The 6,848-nt window shown below is 34.7% G+C and overlaps 1 long non-coding RNA gene across 1 annotated transcript; it reads right to left on the bottom strand.

Annotated features, from left to right (window-relative positions):
• Positions 1-1,654: 1,654 nt before the first annotated feature.
• Positions 1,655-5,847, bottom strand: LOC123247718. Its single transcript, XR_006506156.1, has 3 exons — positions 5,803-5,847; positions 3,186-3,239; positions 1,655-1,726 (listed from the first exon to the last, which is right to left on the bottom strand). It is a non-coding gene; the product is annotated as an uncharacterized LOC123247718 (long non-coding RNA).
• Positions 5,848-6,848: the final 1,001 nt, after the last annotated feature.

The following is a 6,848-nucleotide window of genomic DNA, read 5'->3' as shown; positions in this document are numbered from 1 at the left end:
TCATTTTTCATGCCTATTTTTTCATTTGCATTGTTAGTTACCTGTTTAATTATTCAGGATTGAACTCTTTCAGTTCTATGCCATAACTTTCTCACTATTGTGCTCTTGATTTAAAAAGTCATATTCAGAGTATTATAATAAGAAGATACCACATATTTGAATATTCTGTTCTTTTTCTTGCTATGGTATAGGACTTACTGTTTAATCTGTTCTAATGATTATTTTTACATCAATCATAAGTCTTTTTTTAACACAGAAAATGTTTCATTTTTTTTCAATGGTCTTTGGTGTTTGCCAATCCTACACCTATGAATTCTTTTTTTTTTTTCAAAGACCTGCTCTTGATATAAGCTTCTGTACAGTCTATAAATTTGAGGTGTCTATTTTTTCCTCATTCTGAATATTTATCCTAAGTTCTAGAAGAAGGGATGACCACTTGTTCCGTGAAAACATGTATCTTGTTGCCTTTGGATGTATGATTAGGGAATTCCACCAAATCGTTCTTTGCCTCTTCAAGGCATTTAAGTATTGTGTGACTATGACTGATTTATTTGTAAAGTGTTTTCCAAATATTAAGACATTTTAGACTTATCACAATCCTGAGAACACTAGTGATATTATTATTTCCATTTTAGAGGTGAATAAACTGATTTTGGGAGAGGTCCAGTGACTTGTCCAGGGTCACACAGCTAGAAAATTTCTGATGCCTAATTTGAACTCAGCTCTTCCTGATTCCACACATTGATCCACAATACTACTTGGTTACCCATAGTGCTATTGGTACTCTTTTACTTTTTATTTCATTTATACGCAAATGTCCATGTCTATAATGCTTAATTGCATTTAAGATGGTAGAGAAACAAAGATTCTTCAGGTGCTACCCTGGAAGAGTAATAACAAAACTGTGATATGGATCTTAGTCCTTGATTTATTCCCAATCATGTCCTTCTTTCTATTTACAACACATTTCCTCTTAGGAGGAGTCTCAGGTACCTTTTAACCCAGGCAAAATTTAGACAAAGTAGGAAATATTGTGAATTCTTATATGGAAAGGAGACACTTTACTGATTATTTCCTGGTTGGCCAGAGAGGCAGAGTTTAGCCTTGCCTGCTTTCCATAGTCTAACATATGACAGGAGCTTGCTGCCTGCATTTCTGGGGGAGAAGGTGATAACACTGAAACATAATAGGGACTGTGAAGGTCCTTTCATGGTCAATACTCCTCTACCCCTCTGCCCAGAGAGAAATGAACTGAGCAATTTTGGCTACAGTTTCCTGTCATACTCCTTCACCTCTTTTAGTCCAGACTCTCCAGCCCTTTGGGGTAATAAGATGCTTTTCCATTTGAGGTAATATTGGAGTATTTTTCTATCACTCCTTCACTATAGTCTCTTCTTCCCCTACACATCTCCTTTGCTTTAATTTCATATCCTCCCTTTTCTCTTTATCATTTCTTAGGCATCTAAGTTATTAAAGTGGTATGATTTTTCACTAATTGCCCTCATATTGAAGAACTCCAGCCTAGGGAGAAGTGAGAATCATCTTTCTTTAGATAGTATCAGACATTTTCACAATACCAAGCCCAAGTTCCCCTGACAGCCACAGTGGAATCTGGAACACTCACCACCAACTGGAAGGCTTTCCAGGAGATCTTTCTGTTCCTCTTTTGTGAGTTTGACCCCCATGTTCTTCAGAAAGTCTTCCAGGTTTTGAACATCAACATTTTCTGTTTATAAAAGATGAGAATGGTGAATGATATGAATGTGAGGTATATGTAATGACTCCAGAGTGTGAAAGATAGTACCTATTCCTGTGTCTATCAGCTCCAATTTTAGCAAAAAGAGCAGTTAGCCATTGTGATGAACCCAGTCATGCTGGGAAAATCACTTGTGAATTCAGAAACATAAATTACATCTTTCTGGTTCAGGGAACTATGTTAGACTCAAAAGTCTTAAACAGAGGAATACTAAATGAGTATTAGGCCTCTGTCAAAATCTATGACAACTTATCCTACATTGGTCTGGTTGATAAGTAGAGTTTGGTTTTCTTTTCCTTTATCCCAGTGGTTTTGACTCACCAAAATGCCTTCCTACAAAATTTTAATCCTAGACTTGAAGACCTAGAATCTGGTATGTCTCAACAAGAGGAAAAATGAAACATGAAGAGAGAGATTATGTTCTAGCAAATTGAAGACTTGCTACAAAGAGCCTGTAGAGTGTTTAGCAAATCTGAAAGGAGATTTAAATAGAATAATATTCATGTAACACATTTATTCACAAAAGGTACTTTTCACAGTTGTTATTCTTCTGCACTCCTGACACATTCCCCCTCTCTTCTTGATTCCATACTCAATCATTTGTCTAATATTGCCATTTCTCCCTTGATAACGATTCTCATATCTACTCCCTTTTTCTCTACTCACAGTGCCCCATCTTCAGCTCAAGTCATCCTCCATCTCTCCTTTGAAGAAACTGTGTAATTGCTCCTAATATGTTCCCTAGAATCAAGAGCCTCTTCCAATTTATCTTCCACACAGCAGCCCAAGTTATAGTTTCAAAGCACAAATCTATTGGCCATATCTCTCATTTCAGCATTTCTGTATTTCTCCTGAATCAAACACATAAACTCCTCTCTCTCCTCACTTTCCCTGCCTATTTCTGTTGCTCACACATGGTCTTCCATTTCTTGTTTTTATATTATATTATTGGCTGTTCCTCATGCTCTCCTTATATATACTATAGAGTCCCTTTTGAGATGAACCAGAATTTCTGTTTCCTATGAAGGGGTTTTCCTGTTGTTCCCAGTCATAGAGCCTCCCTTCCCTTATTATTTCATATTCAATCAGTACATATTTATATATGTACATGTTGTCTTTCAAGTGGAATTCATTGTGTATTGGTATTTGTATCTTCACCATTTAGAAGAAATGTGGTGGGAACTTACTAAATATTTGCCAATTGATTATGTCAGTGTATACAGATCCAGAAATATTGTAATATGTACTGTTAGAGAAAATTTCCTGAGAGGGACATAACTTGACCCACAATGACACAGTGAGTGTCAGAGGGAGAATTTGAATCCTGGTCCTCCTAGGGCTCTATTTCTATCCACTCTACCATGCTTCCTTCTCATGGATTCATGTGAAAAATATTGAGATGTTACCTGACTTTTCACTTCTTACTCACCTTGAATAGTTTTTGCATTATCGATAACTTCTTTGAGGTCGACCTTTCCATCATCTATAAGAGAAGGTATATTTTAGGAGGAGATCTCATGAAGGAGAAGCTCACAAAAAAGCATTTCATTATCTTCTGAGATAAGTCAGAGGAACTGAACAGTTTTCTCTGAATTCTGGTAATTTACCTTGGGATTTTATCTAATTTTCTCTACATATTAATTCATAAGAAAAAGTTAAGGAATTAAGAAAGTTCTCTATCTGTAAAGTGAGGATAATAATAGTAATAATGATAGTTAGCATTTACCTAGGGCTTTAAGATTTGCCACATACTTAAAAAATATTAACTTATTTTATCCTCACTACAACCTTGCTAGTCAAGAGGTCTTATTATTATTACAATTAAGGAAAATGAGACTGAGAGAGGTTACATGGCTAGCTTGGGTTATAAACTTAGTACATGTGTATGGTATTTAATTCTGATGTTCCTGACTCTGTGTGAAGTTCTATATATACTATACCACAATCATTCAGAGCGCTTCCTTTCTCTTTGCTATTGACTATCAGAAGGACTTGGAATCAGACATTTTATTTAAGCATTGGAAAAGAATTGACCACTTCATATCAATTAGTCTCAACATTCTTTGTAAAATGAAGGTCCCTGACTAGGTGATCTCCATATCCTTTTCCAGCAGGGACAAAATATGATTCTGTGGTCTAGGAAACTCCCATTTTTTTTGATAATGCAAAGACAAGAGCTAGTTTTTTCATTCAATGTTCTGATGCTATTTTCTTGAATGTGGCTAATATTTTAATGTATCTTTGCATATTGACTTTGTCTAGTTAACTGTGTAAGCTATATTTTCTCTAAGGAAACATAGTTTTATTATAAAAATGTTAAGTTTAAATACCATTTAAATAATTTCAGTTGAAACAGCATGGCTTCTTTTGGAGATCAATTCCTGTAGTATTACAGGAGTAATAGTAGTGGGCTAATTTTGCTAAAAGCTCAGAAATCAAGACTTTTAACTAAAGAATAAGCTTTTGCTAATTTAAGCAAACATGTGATCAATGACATTTATTCATGCCTTTAAGATGTATCAAGCACTTTATATAAATATCTCATTTAACTCTCTTAAGAACCTTGTGAGTTCAGTATTACGGGTTTGAACACCTTAATGTCATCCTCAATTCTGTCTTTTCTACCCTTCTTTGCATCTAACCAATTGGCAAGACTTGTTCAATCTCTTTCTCCTTCTAGTTGCTTGCTTCTCTCCATCCACATTCAAATTGTGTATTTCTAGGTGCCAATTTAATTTAGATAAAGGATCCACATTTGTTATTTTGGCCAATAACAACTCTCAAAGGTTGCCTAAGAAATGAGAAAGGGTTTAAAATATATGGTGATGATGGACACTCACAATGTCACAATCATGAATTCTTGAAATATTCATTATTCATATGTCCTGACAACTGGTCAGAAGGGCTTAGCTGAGCATCCCATTTTCTTTTTCTATGATCATGAACCTAAACTGAGTTGTAGATGCTTTTAAAAAATCTTTTTGCTTGCATGCTAATTTTTAAATAGCTTTTGTAATATCTATATCTTCTGTTACCACAGTCAGGTAAATATTTAAAGGCCATGATAGCAAATCATTAGAAGTCTAATATAAAATACCCATTAGGCAATGAACATATGGAATCATCATGATAAGTTTGGCCATTAGATGATGATGTTGATGATGGTTTTGGGGGCAGGCTAAAGGAAGATGAAAAAAAGACTTAGCTGGGCATGGCTTGTAGTCTGCTCAGTATATTCGGACCAAGGAAAGCATAGATCTTTTAAAATAATAGTGATTAGAATTTATACTACTTTAAGGTTTCTAACACTGTATAGTTAAAAATATATAATTTACATAAGTATATATGTATATATACTTTTACATTCCTCAATTGATTCTTACCACTTTATTTGTTTTTAATCCTTACCTTCTGTCCAAAAATAAATACTGTGTATTGGTTCCCAGGCAGAATAATGGGAAGGGCTCTAGATACAACTTTATGTAGCAGGCACTATTATAATCCCTTCTTGTATAGATGAGAAAACAAACAGTAAGTGGGTACACTGAGTTGCCTGGAAGTGACCTGGTAAGTGTGTTCAAAGCAAGATTTGGGCTCAGGTTTTTTTGATTCCAAATTCAGTATTAGAAAATGTCATTTGTCTGGTTATAATTCCCTGATGACAGTCACATTGGACTCTACTCCTTAAAGATGGCCACTAAGCTGCTCAGGAGGGAGAAAGGAATCTTCCATTCCTGTGTTTGTAGTAAGTGGCATTCTAGGAAACTTGTGACTTGAAGGTTAGTCAGAGATAATATTTCTTCATACATTATGATGGGCTTTTTCCATAGATACTCAATATTCATATGCCTTGACAACTGGTCAGAAGGGCTCAGCTGAGGATCACATTTTCTTTTTCTGAGATCATGAACCTAAGCTGAGTGGTAGATGCTTTTTAAAAATCTTTTCACTTGCATGCTAATTTTTAAATAGCTTGTAATATATATTTAAATAGCTTGTAATATAATATTTTCTCCAAAGCATACAAAAACATAAGAAATGCTTACCATTAACTGGCAGGGTACTCAATAGCTCCTCAATTTCTTTATCTGNATTTTAGAGGAGATAATATAGAGCACTGTTGTGGAAATGGGTTGTGTTTTCAGTTGGCAGAACTATGATTCCTTAATTTGAATTAATTCAATTTAGTCATTCATTTATTTAATGCATAACTTGTTTTTAGAATGTATATCATGAACTTAAAAAACCTAATTCTAACACTGTGTTTCTCTGGGATGTTTTCTTTTCTTTCTTTCTTTTTTCTTTTTTTAAACTCTTACCTTCTGTCTTGGAGTCAATACTGTGTATTGGCTCTAAGGCTGAAAAGTGGTAAGGTCTAGGCAATGGGGGTTAAGTGACCTGCCCAGGGTTATACATCTGGCAAGTGGCTGAGGCCAGATTTGAACCCAAGAACTCTAATCTCTGGGTTTGGCTCTCTATCCACTGAGCCACCCAGCTGCCCCCTTGCGTATTTTATAATATGTTTCATTGATGCTGTTTTCATTCTTTTTTCCCTTGCATCACTATTCCTACATCTTTTCCATGCCTTTAACTGCCATTCCTTTTACCCCCAGAAAGAACCAAAGCTTATACAAAGGAGAATACTTTCAAGAAAAACAGATCCACACGCTGTGTATGAGTTATGCATCTTGTTCTTCACCTCTACCCTGAAACTTCCCTTAGGCCATGAACAGCTCTCAATAAAGGCAAAGTTAATACTATTTTAATATAATCATTTCTGTATTTCCCTGTATCATTAATGTTTATTTAGTAAATTACATTTTCACTAATGTACATAATACCATATAAAATCTGGGTTTTCTTGGTTCTCAAACAGATTCATTTAATTTACATTATTCCTAATGGAAAAATTTATTTGGTACTCAAACATTTTTGGTACTAAATTTTCTTTTTTGGATAAATTAATGATGAGTATACCAAGGTACCACAACATTTTTTTCTGTCTTGATGGCTGGATTTCCAAATATTTTTTTTATCTCTGAAGCCATTTTAAGTGGAAAACCACTTTTTCTCTCTTCCAGCTCAGTTTTTT

This window comes from Gracilinanus agilis, chromosome 4, assembly GCF_016433145.1.
Source record: "Gracilinanus agilis isolate LMUSP501 chromosome 4, AgileGrace, whole genome shotgun sequence".
Classification (NCBI taxonomy): Eukaryota; Metazoa; Chordata; class Mammalia; order Didelphimorphia; family Didelphidae; genus Gracilinanus; species Gracilinanus agilis.
This window is presented reverse-complemented; position numbering and strand designations above follow the sequence as displayed.